The following is a 22197-nucleotide window of genomic DNA, read 5'->3' as shown; positions in this document are numbered from 1 at the left end:
TAAAATAGAGAATATATATATATATATATCAAAAAATTCAATATTCTTCTAGAAAACACAGCTTCTTTCTACCTCTTCTTCAAAAGCATAATCTGATTTAGGTTTTTATCAGTATCCTCTTGCATATTCATGTTGCATAACTATAGTTATTATGTAAAATTTGGAAATATTTCTGAAAACTCACCAATATGCTATAGAACATGCAAGCTGAGATCCTTCTAATTTTTTCTTCCAAGATCTTATTCAAGCTGAGATCTTCAGCAGGGTCCTCCAAAATTGGGACAATTCAACTTTTGAAAAATTCAGCTACAATCCTAGAATTAAATAAGTCAAGAATATTAGCTCAAAGCAGGAAACATAAACAACTAATATAGCAATAACAACACCTGAGCTCTATCACACTAAATAAAGCCAACTACATTTGATGAGACCTTTACTTGTGTCTTTGATAGTCACACAGATGTAGCTCCAAATTGCAACTGATATGAGTTTATTATTATTTCACCCAAAAACAATATGTGAAACCTGAAAATTCACATAATTTATGAAATCTAAAAATTATGCCCATACTTGTTAATAAACCATATTGAAAAAGGACTTTTTATAAACCAACAACATAAATTAAGAGAAAGAAAATTATTCTCCAAACACCAACTAACCAAGGCAGCCAAAATTGAACAATTAATAGCAAACATAGCCATGATTGAACAATTAAATAAGAAAAAATAAGAACAAGAAATCAAACCAGTAAATCATAGAAAACACAGCACGACTAAGAACTAAACAACAAGAAAAATAACTTAAATCGCCGCAAACCTTCACTCGAATAGAGTATGAGGGAGAGGGAGCATGATGGAACTCGAGGGAGAGAGAGCACGGCCGAAAACTGCAACAGACGGTGGTAGAACAAATCGACAATGGCGTGACGCTGGAGTGACGTCGCTTGGCTTGGGTATCTGGAGAGTGGAAGGCTAATTCCCTTGCTTTGATAGAGATTATTGTCCTTATTTATGAGGGTTTTGTAATTTCATTTCTTGCTCTCCATTCAATTCCTATGAGAAAGATAAAAATCAGTGCTCTTACTATGAAGAAGAGAGAGATTGGTCATCATTGCTTCTTCATTTCTTCTTCTTTCTATATTTTTGTTAGTATATTTTTCATAAAAAAAAATTCTTAGTTTTCTGTATTTCTATATTAGCTTTTTTCTTTTTTCTCTCTCTATAATATAATGCTGGCTGTAATTTAGTTTTTTAAGAAAATATCATTTTTGTTATTATGTTCGCTCAATTGATCCTACTTATAATTAGATTCAAATTGATGATCTTTTTGAAAAAATTGCTCTGCTTTACTTTTTAGTTTTTACAGTTATCCTATTTTGCATGGGCATAATCAAAAGAGAGAATATACAAACAGAAATAGATTACTTTTATGGAAATGGATTATTGTATGCAGAAAAACACAATGTATGCAGAATTATCTATAAAAATCTATAACATTAATGGATTATTGTATGCAGAAAAACCATCAAAACTAATTCCCTTTCCACCAAGAACAACCAAACAAAAACACTCAAATCTAGTAGTAACATTTCTGCCAAGAACCAAACCAAAACCAAAACCATCAAATCCGAAAACCTTTCCTCCAAGAGTTCATCATCTTCAAAAACCACAACCTCCGACACACTGGCTTCAAGAAGCTCAATTCCACAAGCTCCACCTCCAACAAGAGTAACAAGCAGCTCAACTCCCCTACTATTCCCTCATCCACTTCCAAGTTCAAGAAGCTCCATTCCACATCAACATCAAAACAAAAATTAGAATCTAAGCTTAGTAAGAAAAAGCAACTAGAAAATAGAGGATATGAAAACCTAATAATGTATGGTTTTTAACAACTTAATAAGCAAATAAACATGTTTCGAGATCGGTAAATAACCTAAATTCAAAACCTAACTACTAAATAACCAATTAAAAACTAAAATCAACTAATAATTATACATCAAATTAATTACTACCTAAAGATTAAAGAGGATTGAGGAGTAAGAAACTAAATAAACAATAGAACTGGAACTTACCAGGCCGTGGGACGAGCTGACAATGGAACCAGCGAGAAGACGGCGGTGCAGGCGAGAAGACGGCAATGCAGGCGAGAAGACGACGGCGTGAGAGGATGAACCATAAGCGAGACAACGCGAGCTAGAGTGAGAGTGAGAACACTGGATTGTGGTTTCGATTCACAAACCGTGAGATCGAAGAGGTGGAACGAGAGATCAAAAAGGCAGAACGAGAGATTGAAGAGGAGGAGCGAGAGGTGGTTTCACAGCTTCGAGAGTGGGAGTGAGAAGACGCGTGAAATTGGGGGAAAATGAAGACTGAAGAGAACACCCCACGAGAGTGGGAGTGAGAAGACGCGTGAAATTGGGGGAAATGAAGACTGAAGAGAACACCCCCTTTGTATTTGGTAACGTTTGTATCTTACTTTTATTTTTTTAAAAAAATAAAAATAATGTTTTCTAACATTTATTTTACAAATGTTACTAAAAGTATAATTTTATTAGTATAGCTAACATTTTAAAAAATGTTAGATAAAAAATGTTAGTAAATATCTGAATTCTAGTAGTGTTTGCTGTAAGAGACAGAGCTAGGATATGGTTGGACTCACAACCTAAAGAAAGCCTGAACTCTTGGGAAAAGTTGGTCAATACTTTCTTGGCCAAATTCTTTCCACCTCAAAAGATGAGCAAGCTTAGAGTGGAAGTCCAAACCTTCAGACAGAAGGAAGATGAATCCCTCTATGAAGCTTGGGAAAGATACAAGCAATTGATCATAAAGTGTCCTTCTGACATGCTTTCAGAATGGAGCATCTTATGTATATTCTATGATTGTCTGTCTGAATTGTTCAAGATGTCATTGGACCACTCTGCTGGTGGATCTCTTCATCTGAAGAAAACCCCTGCAGAAGCCCAGGAACTCATTGAGATGGTTGCAAATAACCAGTTCATGTACACTTCTGAAAGAAATCCTGTGAATAATGGGATGACTCAGAAGAAAGGAGTTCTTGAGATTGACACTCTGAATGCCATATTGGCTCAAAATAAAATATTAACTTAGCAAGTCAATATGATTTTTCAGAATCTGACTGGAATGTAAGCTGCATCCGACAGTACTAAAGAAGCCTCCTCTGAAGGAGAAGCTTATGACCCTGAGACTCTTGCAGTGGATGAAGTTAATTATATGGGAGAATCCTATGGAAACACTTACAATCCTTCATGGAAGAATTATCCTAATTTCTTATGGAAGGATCAGCAGATGCCTAATCAAGGCTTCAATAATAATAATGGTGGGAGAAATAGGTTTGGCAATAGCAAGCATTTTCCATCATCTTCTCAGCAACAGATAGAGAATTCTAGGCAGAGCCTCTCTAACTTAGCAACCATAGTCTCTGATCTATCTAAGACCACTCTCAGTTTCATGACTGAAACAATGTCCTCCATTAGAAATTTGGAGGTACAAGTGGGTCAGCTGAGTAAAAGAGTTACTAAAACTCCTCCTAGTACTCTCCCAAGCAATACAGAAGAGAATCCCAAAAGAGAGTGCAAGGCCATAACTATAGCCAAAGTGGCTGAACCTGGAGAGAGTAAAAAGGCAGTGATTTTCAGTGAGGAAGACCTTGCTGGACGTCCACTAACCAATAAGGAGTTCCCTATTGAAGAACCAAAGGAATTTGAAGCTCATATAGAGACCACAGAGATTCCATGGAACTTAATGCTGCAGTTCATGAGCTCTGATGAAGATTCTTCCTCTGATGAGGATGAAGATATTATTGAAGAGCAAGTAGCTCAGTATATAGGAGCAATCATAAAACTAAATGCCTTGGTTCAACAGAAGTTACCTCAAAAGAAACTGGATCCCGGAAAGTTCTTAATACCTTGTATCATAGGCACCATGACCTTTGAGAAGGCTCTGTGTGACCTGGGGTCAGGAATAAACCTCATGCCACTCTTTGTAATGGAGAAACTAGTGATCTTTGAGGTATAAGCTGCAAGAATCTCACTAGAGATGGCAGACAAATCAATGAAACAGGCTTATAGACTTGTAGAGGATGTCTTAGTGAAGGTTGAAGGCCTTTACATCCCTGCTGACTTCAAAATCATAGACACTGGGAAGGATGGGGATGAATGCATCATCCTTGGAAGGCCCTTCCTAGCCACAACAAGAGCTATGATTGATGTGGACAGGGGAGAGTTAGTCCTGCAACTGAATGAGGACTACCTTGTGTTTAAGGCTCAAGGATCTTCCTCTGTAACCATGGAGAGGAAGCATGAAAATCTTCTCTCAATACCGAGTCAAACAGAGCCCCCACACTCAACTTCTAAGTTTGGTATTGGGAGGCCACCATTAAGCTCTGAGTCTCTGTGAAGCTCTCTAAGAGCTCACTGTCAAGCTATTGACTTTAAAGAAGCGTTTATTGGGAGACAACCCAATGTTATTTAATTATATTTATTTTTTTATAGACATTTATTTTTCATTGTCATGTTATGTTTTTTTTTAGGTTGATGATCATGTGAAGTCATAAAAACAGCTGCAGAATTAAAGCAAAATCAAAAATAGCATCAAAAACAGCACACCCTGAAGGACAGGCTTACTGGCATTTAAACGCCAGTAAGAATAGCAAAATGGGCGTTTAATGCCCATGCAGGCAGCATTCTGGGCGTTTAATGCCAGAAATGGCAGGATTCTGGGCGTTCAAAAAAATGGCCAGTAAAGAAGGATTCCTGGCGTTTAACGCCAGCCAGGGTATCTGGCTGGGCGTTAAACGCCCAAAGAGGCAGTCAAGTGGGCGTTAAACGCCAAAATGGATAGCATTCTGGGCGTTTAATGCCAGGATGACGCAAGGAAGGTAATTTTGTTTCCAATTCAATTTTTTTCAATTTTTCATGTTTTAATTCATAATTTTTTGCATCAAACATATTTTAAACGTTCATCTTTCAATTTCTGTTTTCAAATATTAATAATCTTTCCAATTGGTGTGCAGATGCTATTGGATTCTGACCCTCCTGCACTCGAAGTGGATTTTCTGGAGCTGAAGAAGCCCAATTGGTGTGCTCTCAATTGCGTTGAAAAGTAGACATCTTGGACTTTCCAGAAATATATAATAGTCCATACTTTGCCCGAGATTTCATGGCCCAAACTGGCGTTCAACGCCAGCTAGCCTTTTTTGGCGTAAAACGCCGGAACTGGCACCAAAACTGGAGTTAAACGCCCAAACTGGCATCCAAGCTGGTGTTTAACTCTAGAAAAGGCCTATGCATGTGTAAAGCTCAATGCTCAGCCCAAGCACACACCAAGTGGGCATTGGAAGTGGATTTCTGCACTATCTGCACTTAGTTACTCAATTTCTATAATCCTTAGTAACTAGTTTAGTATAAATACTAGTCTTTCCTATTGTATTGGGGGACTTTTTGATCTATCTTTGGACTTTTATGTTACATTTGGGAGGCTGGCCATTCGGCCATGCCTAGACCTTTTTTTCTTATGTATTTTCTACGGTGGAGTTTCTACACCTCATAGATTAAGGTGTGGAGCTCTACTGTTCTTCATAAATGAATGCAAGTACTATTATTTCTCTTTCAATTCACGTCTACTTCTTCTCCAAGATATACTCTCGTACTTAATTCAGTTAAGTCAGAATGAATGGGTGATCCGTGACAATCACCCACTATCTTCGTTACTCGCTTAGCCAAGATCCGCGTGCCTGACAACCACAAGCGGTCTACATGATGTTCAATGTAGTCATTGGATGACAGCCGGAGTTTATTCTCTTGGGTCTCTAATCCATGGACCGAGTCCGTGAGATTAGAACCTTCGTGGTAGAGGCTAGAATCAATTGGCAGCATTCCTGAGATCCAGAAAGTCTAAACCTTGTCTGTGGTATTCCGAGTAGGATCTAGGAAGGGATGACTGTGACGAGCTTCAAACTCACGAATGTTGGGCACAGTGACAGTGTGCAAAAGGATAGAGAGATCCTATACCGACACAAGTGGGAACCGACAGATGATTAGCCGAGCGGTAGCTGTGCCTGGTATTTTTCATCCGAGACGAGAAATCCGATAGTTGATTAGCCGTGCAGAAACCGTACCTGGTATTTTTAATCCGAGAGGACGGATGATAGCCATTGACAATGGTGATCCACCAACATACAGCTTGCCATGGAAGGGAGCATGCATGATTGGATGAAGACAATAGGAAAGTAGAAGTTCAGCAGCAACAAAGCATCTCCAAACGCTTATCTGAAATTCCCACCAATGAATTTCATAAGTATCTTTATTTTAATTTACATTTTATTTATCTTTCAATTATCAAAACTCATAACTAATTGAATTTTTCTGACTAAGATTTACATGATGACCATAGCTTGTTTCAAGCCAGCAATCTCTGTGGGATCGACCCTTACTCACGTAAGGTATTACTTGGACGACCCAGTGCACTTGCTGGTTAGTTGTACCGGAGTTATGAAAAGTGTGATCACAATTCTGTGCACCAGCCATCTTTCAGATAAGACTCCCGCTTACTGAGGAGTGCTGAGATCTGCATCTGAAAAACATAAATAATACATGGGTGAGAACTCAACCCAAGGGGGTTCCCAGTAGGGTAAAAGTGCTGAATCGATACAATATAAGATAATAGAAACTCTCTAAGAAATCTTAATCTTCAACGTCTCATTGATCCAAGCCTAGGGTTCTCACTAATACAAAAATAAGGTAATTAAGCTAAGCATTCCACTATACTGGTAATTCATAATCTCAATCCTTCACAATATTTTTTAGCCTTTCTCTTTTTATTATCACAGTCTATCAGCATATAATTCAATAATTCAGTATCAAAACTTAGCTTTCCACAAACCTTCAATCACCACATTCACATCAGGACAAGTACAACACTCAGCGTCACCATCGCCAGCATAAGAGATCTCTCAGTTGTTAAAACACATACAAAGCAATACAAAGAATACATAGATAGAGAGAACAGATAAGACAATTAGATCAAGTAGCATATAGGTACAATTAATCAAGAAGACAAGCTAAATACAAAATACACACCTAATCAATGCACACAAATACAAATGATGCATGTCTGCCCTACAACCAATGAGCTCATTTGTCGGTTATACAGTCAAACCCGACATGTCCTATAGCGAACCCTAGACAGTCCCTCAGTACGCGCTTCCCCAAGAGGTATTCACTTTCCTTAGAGGAATTATCCGGAAAGGTCTAAGTGTCCGGCCACATCTTGTGACGAAGGGTCAACAAAGTCTCAAATCTCAACCCGGAGCAAGTGGGGCGAACTACTGCAAATACCCAGAGAGTCTCAATCTCAACCCGGAGCAAGTGGGGTAAACCACTGCATCTACCCAGGGAGTCTCAAATCTCATTCTCAACCCAGAGCAAGTGGGGTGAACCACACCCTTTCATCTACCCAAGGAGTCTCGAATCTCAACCCGAAGCAAGTAGAGCGAACCACACCCTTGCATCTACCCAGGGAGAAACCATTCTCAATCAAACTCATCCTCAAAATCCAATCATGTCATCTCATCCCCTTCAATGACTTCCAATTCATTCCAATTTTTACCCGGAGCAAGTGGGGTAAACCATTGCATCTACCCAGAAAGTCTCAAATCTCATTCTTAACCCGGAGCAACTGGGGTGAACCACACCCTTGCAGCAACCCAGGAAGGTACCATTCTCAATCAAACTCATCCTCATAATCCAATCATGTCATCTAATCCCCTTTAATCACTTCCAATTCATTTCAATCTAAACTCGGAGAATGTGGGGTGAACCACTGCATCTATCCAGGGAGTCTCAATTTCAACCTAGAGTAAGTGGGACAAACCACACCCTTGCATATACTCAAGCAGTCTCAAATTTCAATCGAGCTTATTCTCATCATCAAACCATCTCCACTCATCCCCTTCAATCACTTCCAATCTCATTTTGACTCAATAATTTTTTCCAAAGCTTTCTAGTCTCTAATCCACCATCTCTATATTATTATCGGGGTTCCAAAAGTTTAAAAGCTTGTCGAAAAAGTCAAACAGTCAAAAAACAGAATTTTTTGGAGAAAACAAGACTTGTGTGTACGTATCACCCTTATGCATACACATTGATCAGAAGCAAATTCCCAGCTTGTGCGTACGCACACCCCTCATGCGTATGCACTCGTTTCTTCACCTGTTCTTATTAGTGCGAGCGCACACATACAAGAAATTTCTGGTTTTTCTGAAAATTCTCAGATTTCATATTTTTACACCCAAATTCAAACTTTCATAACTTTCTCTACAAATTTTTTATTTCCTTGATCCTTAAACCATTTTAAAGCTCTCATCACCACCTTTAATTTAAGATAAATTTCACCCAAATCCAAACTCCAAGCGCCAAGTTATGGCCCATTGAAGTTAGCTAAGTACTCATTTTTACCAATTCCACACTATCCTTCAATTTCATCAATTCTCAATTTAATTCAATCCTAAATCATTCCAAAACCACCTCTATACATTTCAATCACTCATTTATCAATATTTAACCATTCTAAGTTGGTGCGTGAAATTGAACTCTGCACAACTGAACCGGCAAGTGCACTGGGTCATCCAAGTAATACCTTAGGTGAGTGAGGGTCGAATCCCATGGAGATTGTCGGATTAAGCAAGCAATGGCTATCCTATAAATCTTAGTCAGGCGATTAGAAAAGATGGTTGTTTGTTTGAAAGCATAAACGAAATAGTAAGAATGAAATACCAGATTAGAGTAAAAGCAATGATAGATATTCAGTTAAGGCTTCGGAGATGCGTATTCTTTCCGGATTAACTTTTCTTACTGTCTACTTCAATGGCGAATGATTCATTCAATGGCAGCCGTAATTGACTAACTCATGTAGCATCCTCACCAAGTTAGTCTCTTCTAAACCATAGCAGTCCACCATATCCGAGTAACTCATGTAGCATCCTCATCAAGTTAATTCATGGCTTCCCACTATAGCCGAAGGTGAAGACCTAAGCAATCCACTCCCCTTCGCGATTCTACTCAAAACGCCACAGACAAGGTTGGATCTTCCGAATCAGGGAACGCTACTTCTCAGACTCTAGCCTTAATGCCACAGAAACCTCAATAACCCATGGTCAACAAAATTTTATGTCACGTATCCAAAGTCTCCCAAGAAGCTCTTGAAAACCGTAATGCACTCTCTAGCTGTGGTTCAACGCTATCTGGGTCAGGACTCACACAGAACCCATGTAGAACTAGGATGATTGTCACGGGTTATCCTCAGTTCATAAGATGAAGAATGAAAATGCACAAGAGAATGGAATCAAATGTGTATTGAAATAGAAACAATAATATTATTAATCCATGAGAATCAGCAGAGCTCCTAACCCTAACTTAGGAGGTTTAGTTGCTCATGCTTTACAAAAATCAATGGTGAAATGTACAAATGGTAAAGATGAGGCAGAAGATCCTAAACATGGGTGATCTTCTCCTTTAAATACTAACCTAATAACTAAGAAGTACAAAAGTATGACAGACTAGACTAGTGGTGCGAAAATCCATCCTTGGACCCACTTTGGTTGAGTACTTGGGCTGAGCTTGGCGTCCAACTTGAGGAATGGGTGTTGAACACCCATTGGGGTGTGATTGGTGCTGCCTTGCTTCTTGGTGGGCATTGAACGCCCCAAAGGGGGTGGTTCTTGGGCGTTCAACACTGGCTTGTCTCTTTGGTGCGTTGAATGCCAGCCATGGGATAGCTCCTTGGCGTTCAATGCCCAATACGGGCAGGTTCTTTCGAAAAAAAGTATAAACAATTATCTATTGTTAGAAAGATCTAGAAGTTATCTTTCCAAAGCCATTGAGAACGCGTCATTTAGACCTCTGTAGCTCCAGAAATGCTCGTTTGAGTGCATGGAGGTCAGAATCTGACAGCATCTGCTACGCTTTCCTTGCCTCTGAATCAGACTTTGCCAAAGCTCCTCAATTTCAGCCAGAAGTTACCTGAAATCATTAGAAAACACAACAACTCAAAGTAGAATCCAAAAATATGAATTTAGCACTAAAACCTATGAAAATATAATAAAACTTAAACAAAACATAAGTAAAACAATATGAAAATAATGCCAAAAAGCGTATAAAATATCCACTGATCAGAACACCAAACTTAAACTATTGCTTGTCCCCAAGTAACCAAAATAAAGTAGGATCCGAAAGAAAAGAAGGATACAATGCATCTTAGAGCTTTTCAATGAAGCTCAGTTCCAATTGATGAGCGGGGCTAGTAACCATTTATTTCTGAATAGTTTTGGCATCTCACTATTCTTTGAAGCTCAGAAGTGTTGGTGTCTTTAGGAATTCAGAATCCGGATGATATTATTGACTCTCTTAGTTTAGTTCTTTTTTATTCTTGAACACAGCTTCTTTTAGAGCCTGGCCGTGACACTAAGCATTTTGTTATCCCGTATTACCACCGAATACATAAACGCCACAGACACTTAACTAGGTGAACCCAATTAGATTGTGATTCAGCTTTGCTAGAATCCCCAGCCAGTGGTGTCCAGAGTTCTTAGGCATACTCTTTTTGCTTTTGGGATCACAACTTTAACTACTTAGTCTCAAGTTTTTCACTTGACACCTTCATACCACAAGCATTTAGTTAGGAGAAGGAGCTCATTCGAACTTTTTAGGCCAAGATTTTGTTTCTTTTGGGCCCCCTAACCATTGATGCTCAAAGCCTTGGATCCTTGCTCTTGCCTTTTGGTTTAAAGAGCTATTAGCTTTTTCTTTTTCTTTCTTTTTCTATATTTTTTTTCGATTCTTTCTCTTTTTCTTTCTTTTTGCTGCTTTTTCTTGCTTCAAGAAACAATAATTGGATTTTTCAGATTACCAATAACACTTCACCTTTTTCATCATTCTTTCAAGAACCAACACACTTAACTTCAACATCAAATATGCACTGTTAATTCATGCATTCAAAAAGTAAAAGCAATGTCACCACATCAAATAATTGGACTATTCTTATTATATAACTCGAAATTATGTACCTTACTTCTTAAAAAATTTGAAATTTTATTCAAGCTCAATGGAATGATAAGAGGAATATTTTATACCTAATTGACAGAAGGGAAATAACTAAATAAAAATTTAGAATCCTAGTAGTGGTCATGCAATTCTCAAATTAAAAGACAGAAAAATAAAATACTAGATTAAGACTTAGATAGGATGAAACTCAACCACCTTAGTTATGGTGGTCATTGTTCTCTTCAGGGGATAATTTTTTACGCTTTAGCTCTTCTAGTTCACGACCCTGCTTCTCTTGTTCCTTAACCAGTTTGCACAGCATGCAAGTTTGATCCTTTTGCTCCTCTCTCAATTGATCCAGAGTGGATTTTAATTGTGCAACAGATGTTGCCAACTGAGTCTAGTATTCAATTGGAGGGTTATTCTGTTCTTGCTGAGGCTCAGGTGTCTTCCTCTTGGGATGATTGTCTGGTATTCTGGAGCTTTCCATCACTTCCTTGGTAATTGGGTTGTCTATTGGGATACATGAGTCTCTGTTAATCAAGACTCCAATCTCATTACACAAGCGAGAGATAAGGTTTGAAAAGGCCAATCTGGCTTGAGTTGGCATCCTGTTTGCAAATTTGTACAGTTCAATGGGAATCAATTGGTGAACTTCTACCTCATTCCCCATCATGATGCAGTGAATCATCACAGCTCTTTTAATAGTGACCTCAGAACAATTGCTAGTGGGGAGTATGGACCACCCAATGAAGTCCAGCCAACCCCTAGCAACTGGTTTGAGGTCCACTCTTCTCAGTTTGTTTGGTTTGCCTTTCGTGTCATTGATCCATTGAGCTCCAGGCAGACATATATTCTTTAGGATCTGATCCAGCTTTGGATTGGCTTGTACCCTCCTATTAAAGGATTCTGGATCACCCTTTGTGGGGGTAATTTAAAGATCTCTCTCACCTTGTCAAGATGAAAATAGAGAATCTTCCCTCGGACCATGGTCCGAAAAGTATGGAACCCTTGTCCATCTTTCTTTTGCTTTTTTGTCATCCACAGATTTGCATAGAATTCATGGATCATTACTATTCCAACATTGGTCACAGGGTTTGCTAGAGTTTCCCAGCCTCTCTTTTGAATCTGCTCTTGGATCTCCGAATACTCATCTTCTTTTAATTTGAATCTGGCCTCCGGTATCACTGTCCTCTTGCACATTATTTTGTAATAATGTTCTTCATGTTGCTTGGTGTAGAATCTTAAAGATTTAAAAATAACTGTTGGTGTTGGTAGGTCGTCTTCTTTCTTGCTTTTTGAAGTGGGTTTCCTACCCTTTGGAGCCATGGAGTTCGGCTGAAAGAGAAAGCAAGGCTCTTTCTACACCAAACTTAAAAGTTTTCCTCCTCCTCAAGTAAAAAGAAAAAGGAGAAGAAGATTAAGTAGAGGAGGAGAATTCAAATGGAGGGTGGATGAAGGAGTCAGTGGTACGAATGGTATATATATAGCGAGGGGTGGGTTTTTTTAAAACTAATTAGATAAAGGATAGTAAAGATATGATTCAAAACTTTTTTTTTTAAAAAAATATAAGATAGATAAGATTTTAAATGGTTAATTCATTAAAGATATGAGAAGGATAAAAAAATAACATGTAAGGTATTAAAAGATATGAAAAAGATTTAAAAGTTTAACAAAATATTTGAAAAAAAATTGAAAAATATTTGAAAAAGAATTGAGAAAAAATTGAAAAGATTTTAGAATTTGAAAGAGTTGAAAAGAATTTGAATTTAAAAGATGTTGTTCAAAAAGAATTGAATCAAAAGTAGTTGACTTTGGAAAAGATAGCATGAAAAGATAAGATTTGGAAAAGATATGAATTGAAAAAGTCAAACCTCCCTGTCCTGATTGGGGCGTTGAACGCCCAAAATACCACTATTCTGGCGTTCAACGCCAAGCTTGCGCTCCTCATGGGCGTTGAACGCCCAGCCAATCCTCCCTGGCTGAGAGTTCAACGCTAGCTCTCCATTCCTTTTATGGCGTTGAACGCCAGCCAGGGTGCACCATATCATACAATTTGGCACAATATCGGCTCATATAAATTGATGAACCATAGGAGAAAAAGAATCTTTACCTTTATCCGCTGAAATTGGTGATATAAACCACCAAGAACACAAGTTAGAGGACTCCTATAACATCAAAATTACAAAAAATCCTCAATACCCAACTACAAAATACGAAATTAGCTTTGAATAAAAAATTGGTGCTGGGATTTTGAGTTACTCGTTAAACGAATCAAATATAATTGAAGAGGAGGAGACAAATTTCACGTTGACAATAAACGTCTTGTCAATCAGTGTTCCAAATTATGGTGGTTTGAAGTTGATGGAAGTTAGGGTTTGCTCTCACCTCACTCTCTTCTCTTCTCCACGAACTCTCTCAATTGAGGGGGTGAGTGTTGAAATTTATTGAGTTATGAGCTTATATATGTGTGGGCTTAGACTTTGGGCCCAACATGGGCCGGTTGGTAATTTTTGGCTCGTTTAGTCCAACCTTAGGCTCGTTTATTCCAAATATTTTTTTCATCATTTCTATATTTTCAATTTTTTTCTCACTCGCAATACCGGACAGATTTAAAATGGTACGGGTAATTTTAACTCTGGTATGCATTTTTTCCAAAATAATTACGTTTTTGTGCTATATTTAATTTTCTTAATTCTAATTTTTACCGTTAAATTTTTAAATTATAAATTCTATTATTTTTACATATTCTGGGCATCTTAATCTCAATGCAATTTTAATTAATTAATTTGCTTAATTGAATTTTACAAAATAGATTAAAAATAAAATTAATTTGATAATTCTAGAGACCTAAAAAGCGTGTTTGAATCAATTAGGCACAATTAGGAGAAAATTCACAAAAGTATGCATTTACAAGTAATAAGCATAAGTTAAGTTGATAAATTTTAGTCTTTTCAATCTAAAAATCGTCATAAAATACAAATTTTTCATTAACTATGATGTGAGCCTTCGTATTTGCAAAACACTAGGTAATTCATTGTTAGATATATAAGAAATTAAAAACTGTGATTTAATGACCTAATGCACTATTGTCTAAGCTAACAGTTTTTAGATCTCTCTCACAAGTCTATTTATTACTCTGAATTTCTTTTTCTCTCATTGACCCCTCTTTCTTTTTTTCAGAACTCTCTCTTTCGCTCAAGTATTAACTCTTTTCACTCAAATACTCACTCTTTTTCTCAGTTTTTTCTTTTTCTAATTTGTTTTTTTTATTTTCTCTCTTATTTTTCAAATTGTTCATATCCTAAGGACCCTTTTGAGAAATTTTGCACCTTTGGTTTCTCCAAGTACAGATTTTTATTTATAACATACTTAACAAATTCTTCCAGAATTAGTCTTGGAGAAGAATTAGAGATAAGATTAAAAGAACTCTTCTTCTTATGTTGATCTATGTAATTCTTCTTAATATTTGCAACTTTAAATGTTTCTTATCCTCAAACTTCATTCCATTAGAGACCCTCATAGAATTGGAGTCTAAAGAGAGCCAAGTTGTCATAAGTTGTTGCTGATTTTTCACCTTAATGACCAAATTAACTAGATCTTCTATTGTTGCGTAATGGTGAAATTCAATCTCATATGAAATTTGTTGGTTTGATTGTAACACCCTAACTTTTAGCACCTCATGATCGCACTAAAAGTCCAAGCGCTACTTATCTCTATTCCTTTATTTATATACTAAATTTATTTAATATTAAGCCTTCACGAATACAAACTGAAACTCTAATTAAGAAAATGAAAGGTCTTTACTTTAAAACTCTTAATCACAAATATATATATATATATATATATATATATATATATATATATATATATATATATATATATATATATATACTCACATAGCAATATATACGTAGACTTATTCCAAGATTCTCAAATACAAGTCCTACCTCTCAAAAAAATCAAAGACAATAAACGGCGAGGGAAAAATCTAAGACTAAACCAACTACAAAAAATATGGATATATATTTACATAAAGCTCTGATGCTCAGTCGCGGCTCCACGCTAAGGATTCTCAGGCCTGTCGCTGAAACAAAAGATCTGTAGGGGGGTGAGAACGTCGTCCTCGCAGGTTCTCAGTAAGGATAGCGAATGTCAAAAAATATACAGAATAATATACAAATAGTTAACTCATGACCCGAAATAATTTTCTTTATTAAACACTTGAAATCCTTCTTAAATCTTACCTAAAGCCGTGTAAAACCTTTTCTTTAAATCATATTACTTAAACAAAATCTCCATCACATCAACAATTCCTCATCTCTTAACAACATTCTTCAATTATCGCAATATCTAAATAAACCAGCATCGCAAATAATATACCTAAACTCAAACCACAAACATCAGCTCCTACCATATTACTAATTCCATAGCACAAGTAAAATGTCCAATCAAGCATACAAGCAAGTCACCAAGATAACAACACAATCACAAATAAACAAAATAAACAACCACAATCAAATACAAATGCGCAAACAATATGATGCATGCCTTTCCTATGCAGGTCATGAGCTCATGCGTTGGTTGTCTACCCGCAACCCGACGTTACTTGGAGTGAACCCCGAATATGGTTCCTTTACTGTGTCCGTTAGACACCTTGGCATCACGGTCACCCGTGTCAGTTAGGCCTCATTATAAAAACATTTTATTGTGCATCACAGCAAAAAATAATACTATCAGTTAGGCGAACATTCCTGCATTAGCAATCTCAGGCTATCTGTTAGGCGGGTACTTTCACATTAGCAGTTTGGCACAAAGGCCCATTCAACATACAATTTGCTATCAGTTAGGCAGACATTCCCGCATTAGTAATCTTAGACTATTAGTTAGGCAGGCACTTGCGCATTAGCACTTTGGCACAAGACCTATTTAACATACACTTTTCAAGTATCTATCTTATTCATTCCTTCTCATTCTTTTCTTCTTAAGTATCTATTTCCATCATTAGTTCTCATTTCCTTTATTTTTATGATGCCTCCACATCGCCAATTAGATACCCACACCTCCGCATCACCTACACTATTAAACGTACCTCCGCATCACCGCTTAATTACACATACCTCCATATCACCAAATAATCAATTATACCTCTGCATCACTACCTATTCACTCATCTATTATAATCTTAAATCGATTAGTTTCTAAATAATCAAACTTCGTAACGTTTAATAAAAACTTTTTTTCTTAATAAATTGAACTCAAATTATAACTTAAAACGAAAATCTTTATTCAATAGATTAAACTTAAAACATAGTACTTTCTTTGATAATTTGAAAATTAACTATTTTGAACCCTAAATCCAGTTTTCTTTTAAATAATGTTTTAAGCAAAGTCTAGGAGTTTTGTAAAAACTTCTGTAGCATTTTCTCTGAAATTCGGACTTTGCTATCCTTTGAGGATCCCAACCTAACCATTTTTCAAATCTTTTTCAAAACATTCCCAAATAACAAATAATTTTCAATAATCACACCGTTCAAAATATTAAATAAGTTTTCAATAGTCAAATTGTTTTCCTTTAAAGTTACGCCTCTTTCTATTTCAATAAAATTCAGCTCTCTTTCAAATCTTTTGTTATTAAAACCAAAGGAAAAATCCGCACGTTCATTCAAACTTTACAAAACTTTCCGACCATGTTCTTTTCACATTAATCATTAACCAAAACCACCTTTTTGTTTATTTTTAGAAGAACTCAAACAGAACTTCCCCTTTAGACTCGACTTCACCACGCTTACAAGCTCCCTCACTTCCATAACTTCTCGACAGTTTACCATCCTTCTATCATCACTTTTCAAACATAAGGTTCTCAATAATCAACATATGATTCCAATCCTTATAAAATCATTTATAAACTCTCAAAATTACTACTTTTAATTAAGAAATCAATTTTCATTCACCCTTATAACCAAAAATGCAGTCACAACACAGCCAATCATTCACAGCCAAAAATCTAAACTCAATAACATTATACTTATTAACATATTTGCAATTATTTACTATACTTTTGGACATTCTTAAATTGAAAACTGTTAATTTTAAAATAAAACCTCCTATCTTCGTATGAAATCAAAATCAACAAAAGCTCTGGAAAAGCTTTCTGATCGAGCTGCTGAAGAGGAAAGCGTCATAAATCATCTGTACCTCCTAGATCTCCAATTGGTCGAATTTAAGAAAAAAGGGAGTTACGTCACTGTCAGTTTCTAACGAACAAAAATAACGCCAACATATAAAAGAAGAGGATATAAACACTTTTATCAGATTAAATTTTTTATTAAATTTACGGATCACAAAAAATTGAAGATGAAAGTTCGGTGGGGATTACGGTTTTCTCCATGCAGCTTCGGTCTCTCACTCTCACCGTTAGTGAAAGAAAAGAAATGGAACCAAAGGAAGCTGAGTGATGATGATTAAATGTGATAAAAAAGGATTAGGTGTCTTGATTTTTCCTATATATACACATATGCAGATTATTTCACGCCACGTTAGGATTCGGTGTCTTGGTTTTTCATATATATACACATATGGTTATTCATATATTTGAATGATTATGATTAATGCAATTAAAATGTGATCCACGGTAAGCTATATATATACACACACCAAGTTCCCATTTCCTTTTCTTTGTTTTTGCTTCCGTAATGGCTTTCGGCCAAAAAGGAAACAAAAATAAATATTAATTTAATAATAATAATAATAATAATAATAATAATAATAATAATTTTCTTTTTTTTTTTGAATTATCTTATTTTAATAAAAATTATTTAAAAATATTAATAGATTTTAAATTTAAAGTATAAAATTTAATTTTAATTATTTTTAAAAAAATATTTTTTTAAATAAAATTTTCATAAATATAATAAATTATAAATAATTTATTATTTAATTTTCAAAAATTTGGGTTGTTATATCCTATCCACCTTGCAAAAATTTTCGCCTTCAAAAATTTATATAAGATCCAGAATTGTGCCCAAGATTAATAAACAACTTGTTTTTATTGGACCACCGGGAATAGAACACTTCCTTCGGCTGAGGTTTCTCAATTTTATTCAAAAAAAGGGACGAATACAGACTTTTTTGAAAAATTTTTCAAGTAATAGTTTTCCGCCTTTGAGCACGTATGGATCCTTTTATTATGTCTCGTCGAAAATCTGGTTGTTGTGGACTAAAGCGTCGGATTGCTAATCCGTTGTATGAATTTTTATACCGAGGGGAAAACATTTATATCAACTCCACTTTTAAAATCATCAAAGAAAGAAATAAGAAGGTTTGGCACGTTCAGTTTTTAAAATATGAAAGAGATGATATCTTATGATTGTAACAGAAAAGGTGTCGTGTGTTACGAAGATTTACAAAGGTGCTTAAAATTAGACTCTAACAAAAATGCACAAAATAATGATAGGTAAATAGTGATAAGGGTGAATGTTCCAAAAGATTCAAACAATGCATAGGAACAAAATCAAACAAGGATATGCATTGGCGATAAGATAAGGTTGGAATATAAATCAATCATACCCCAAGAAAGAAGTTTGAAACAAAGATTTTCACTGCAAGCAATTAAGGAAGAGATGACTTCAAACTATATTAGTACGAATAAGGATTATACGTTGAAACAAAGCCAACCCCTAAAACTTGACTTCCAACATTCCAAAATTCCGTGATTCGCATTACCTATTAATTCTATTTCGTCCATGACAACCCATTAGTGTTTCCATATACATAAATCATTAGTATTAAGTTGGCCAGACTTAATACCATGAGGTATGCAATGGTAGGCTAATAGCATTAATCAACAAACAGTCATGCATATAAAATCTAACTCTTGTCATTAGGACAAGTTCTATCCATGACAGACACTCAAAGTATGCAGTGAAGCATAGTCAGTCCATTCCCAAGGCTCTAACAGGAATGAACTGCACTGATACCATAATGTAACACCCTAACTTTTAGCACCTCATGATCGCACTAAAAATCCGAGCGCTACTTACCTCTATTCCTTTATTTATATACTAAATTTATTTAATATTGAGCCTTCACGAATACGAACCGAAACTCTAATTAAGAAAATGAAAGGTCTTTACTTTAAAACTCTTAATCACAAATATATGTATACTCACATAGCAATATATACATAGACTTATTCCAAGATTCTCAAATACAAGTCCTACCCCTCAAAAAAATCAAAGACAATAAACGGCAAGGGAAAAATCTAAGACTAAACTGTAAGACCCAGAACTTTTGAAAAGTCTTATTATGATCAAGTCTCAAATCATATAGTTATTTATAGCCTTAATTTCGGAAATCATTTTATTAAGGATAATTAAGGCAAGTTTTGATTTATTGAATTTGAGATACGTTATGATTATTATCCAATTTTACAATTATTGGATTATTTTCCTGTATTCAAATTATAAAGTTGATAGTTGTGAAATAATAAGAATTTTATATGATTTGGGGGCTAGATAAGAAATATTTTAAATATTAGTACTGCTATTTTGAAATATGAAGAAATTAAGTATATTACTTTTAATTATTTGATTGGGACATTTTATTGAAAACGATTTTGTAAAATTGATGAGCAAATAGTATTTTTATACACTATTATTGTTGAATTAGAATTTATTTCTAATTACTACATTATACCTATTTTTAAGTGAAATTACTAAAATGTCCCTAACCCTAATTTTTGAAAAGGAAAACTCTAACCCTGAAAACCCTAACCAGAACCGTTTCCCCCTCTGAACCCAGCAGCTGCACCCCACTTATTTCCCTTCACCCTCTCATTCACAGAAACATGGAAAGAAAGAACGGAAAAAATCAGAAATGGAGACTGGTCCAGAAGAAGAGAAGGAGAGGGGGAAAGGATCGGCGCCGCCGGCTGGGTACTGCCGCCGTGACCGCCAGACTGCCGCACGCGAGGAGCGCCGCCGTCGAAGCCGCCCCGTTCATCCCTGCCCAGTCGCGGTTCTGCCACCATCACCCCATTCCGTCGCCTGAGGAGTGTCACGAAGGCGAGAGAAAGCTCGTGCGCGCAGGGGAGAGGAAGGAGGCGTTGGTTGGCCGCCGCACCTCGCCGTCGATCGCCATTGAACCGCGCCGGACCCAGAACTGCGAACGTGAGGGATGTGATGCAGGAGCCCGACGCGAGGAAGAGGGAGCATGCGTGCACGCGCAGGAGAAGGGCGACGCTGCTATCACCGCCGTTGCTGAGCTGCGCCGCCGTCAACCTTGCCGCAGTGTCAGTCGCCGTCCTCTATGGCAGAGCCAGAGAGAGAGTTCGGGAGCAGAGCAGACGAGAGAGATCTGAAGGTGTGCTGGGAGTTCAGCCACCGCGCCCGACCGCCGTTTGCATTGCCGGCGCCGCCTCCGTCGGAACTGCCGCCGTCAGAAAAGGGTTCTGGCCACCAGGAGTGGTTCTGTGACTTCCGAGACCACCGCCGGAGCTTCTGGCTACTTCTGCCGTCGCCAGAAAAAGTTGCCGGTAAGGGTTTTAATTGTGGTTTCTGTTCTTTTTGAATTCTGAGAATACCGTAGTTACTGCGTGTTGGTTTCAGTTGGCGCAATCGGAAATTGTCGTCGCTGCCACTTGAGGTGGCTGCCGGGCTACCGTTGAACCGGTTCAGAGACCGCCGCTGTTCCGGTTCAGTTGTTCCTTCTTCATTCGGTAAGCGTTTTCGATTTGAAAGCTCTCTAGTTACTATTCTGGCTTCATACACTAAGGTTTTGCGGCATCAATTGCTATACGATTGAGTTTCGGTTGTTGTATGTTACGATTAGAGTTGTTGAGATTGTTGCGAACGTGACTGGAATTGAGGCGGAAAGGACTCTGTGAGACGTTTGGGTTATGGAATTGCGTTTTGAGGTAGGGGCGCTTTCCAAAAACTATATTTTATATGTCGGAGTTATTACATATGGATACTGATGTGAGATAATGTATTTGGTGATTGTATAAGCCTTATGTGATGTTGATTATCCTAGATGAATGTAATTATATGTTTGAATGGATTATTATTTGGTTTTGATGAACGGATTGTTGTGTGGTTTTGTGAAACAGAATGCTTTTCAAGTTGATTCTTTAAAGATTTGAAATATGAGTTTAATCCGTTGAGAATTGGTTTGGATTGAGTCAATTATTTTGATGGTGTGAAAGATAGAATACTCTTGAAATTCAGCCTGGGTTGCTTTAATTAATTTGGTCTTTGATAAATGATTTATTACTGAACCGATTCTTTTAAACTTTGGAAATGAGTTAAATCGGTTGATATTGAGTTGATTTTGAAATGGTTTCCTTGAGATATGCCACTGGAACCTTTTTTTTTAAACTTTGGAAATGAGTTAAATCGGTTAATATTGAGTTGATTTTGAAATGGTTTCCTTGAGATATACCACTGAGGCGACTGTTGGTTTTAGCTTGCTTTTGAATTGATTTCTGGTTTTGAGCTGTTGAAAAGGAATGAAAAACGGTTTAGTTGGGACCCGAACCGGGTGGCAAAAGTCCAAATTTTAGGGGAGGTGCTGCCGAAATTTCTATAAAATCCGAGTCTTTATTGAATGTTGTATGGAGAAATGACGGGTTAAAGACTTCTACTATTTTATTTGAATTATCAAGAAAAGGATGATTCATGCTTTTGAAATGAATTATTAAAGAGAAAATTGTGATTTAGTCTTGCTTCTTAAGAAAGGCATTGTATCTCTTTCAGGAGAAAGTTACTTAGATGAAACTTATGTTTTTAAGCTATTTTAAATGTGACAAGGGCAATGCCTTTGAATTTGACTTGAGGGTTTCAATTAGAGAAATTTCAATGACTTTGAAAGAACTTGAATGTCTCTTGACTTGTTTCATTTTGAAATGTTTTGAGAAAGGTTTTAAGTACTCTTTGAATTCTGAATTATTGCAAGACTAAAACAATTTTGAACAGTTGAAACGTTCTAGAATTTATCATGGGGCTTGAAGTTGGTTTTTGCCTAAGTAGAGGAAACGGATTTGAAAGAAGTGAATGATTACGTGACTCGGTTTGGCTTAGATCCTATTTTATTACTCAAAACGGAAAGCCAAGGTTTTAATGATTTTAAATGAATTTGGCGAA

The 22197-nt window shown here is 36.5% G+C and overlaps 3 long non-coding RNA genes across 7 annotated transcripts in view; 2 read left to right on the top strand and 1 right to left on the bottom strand.

Moving 5' to 3' along the window:
- LOC107643598 overlaps positions 1 to 1150 on the bottom strand; it is a 3526-nt gene extending 2376 nt beyond the window's left edge. Inside the window, exons 1-3 of one of the 4 annotated variants that reach the window (XR_002362882.1) lie at positions 817 to 1150; positions 432 to 525; positions 185 to 314 (exon numbers count right to left, since the gene is read on the bottom strand). This is a non-coding gene — a long non-coding RNA (uncharacterized LOC107643598). The remainder of the gene's footprint in view (positions 1 to 184; positions 315 to 431; positions 526 to 816) is intronic. The other 3 variants (XR_002362884.1, XR_002362885.1, XR_002362883.1) reach the window with 3 other exon arrangements.
- Positions 1 to 18271, top strand: part of LOC110271984 — a 23625-nt gene extending 5354 nt beyond the window's left edge. The window contains exons 2-3 of one of the 2 annotated variants that reach the window (XR_002362887.1): positions 9652 to 9659; positions 18145 to 18271. This is a non-coding gene — a long non-coding RNA (uncharacterized LOC110271984). Of the gene's footprint in view, positions 1 to 9651; positions 9660 to 15163; positions 15168 to 18144 lie in introns of both variants that reach the window. The other variant, XR_002362886.1, reaches the window with a different exon arrangement.
- LOC110262843 lies at positions 20654 to 21156 on the top strand. The gene is made up of 2 exons (XR_002347854.1): positions 20654 to 20774; positions 20888 to 21156. It is a non-coding gene; the product is annotated as an uncharacterized LOC110262843 (long non-coding RNA).

Source organism: Arachis ipaensis, chromosome B05 (assembly GCF_000816755.2).
Source record: "Arachis ipaensis cultivar K30076 chromosome B05, Araip1.1, whole genome shotgun sequence".
Classification (NCBI taxonomy): Eukaryota; Viridiplantae; Streptophyta; class Magnoliopsida; order Fabales; family Fabaceae; genus Arachis; species Arachis ipaensis.
The sequence above is the reverse complement of the archived record's forward strand: the minus strand, read 5'-3'. Positions and strand labels throughout refer to the sequence as shown.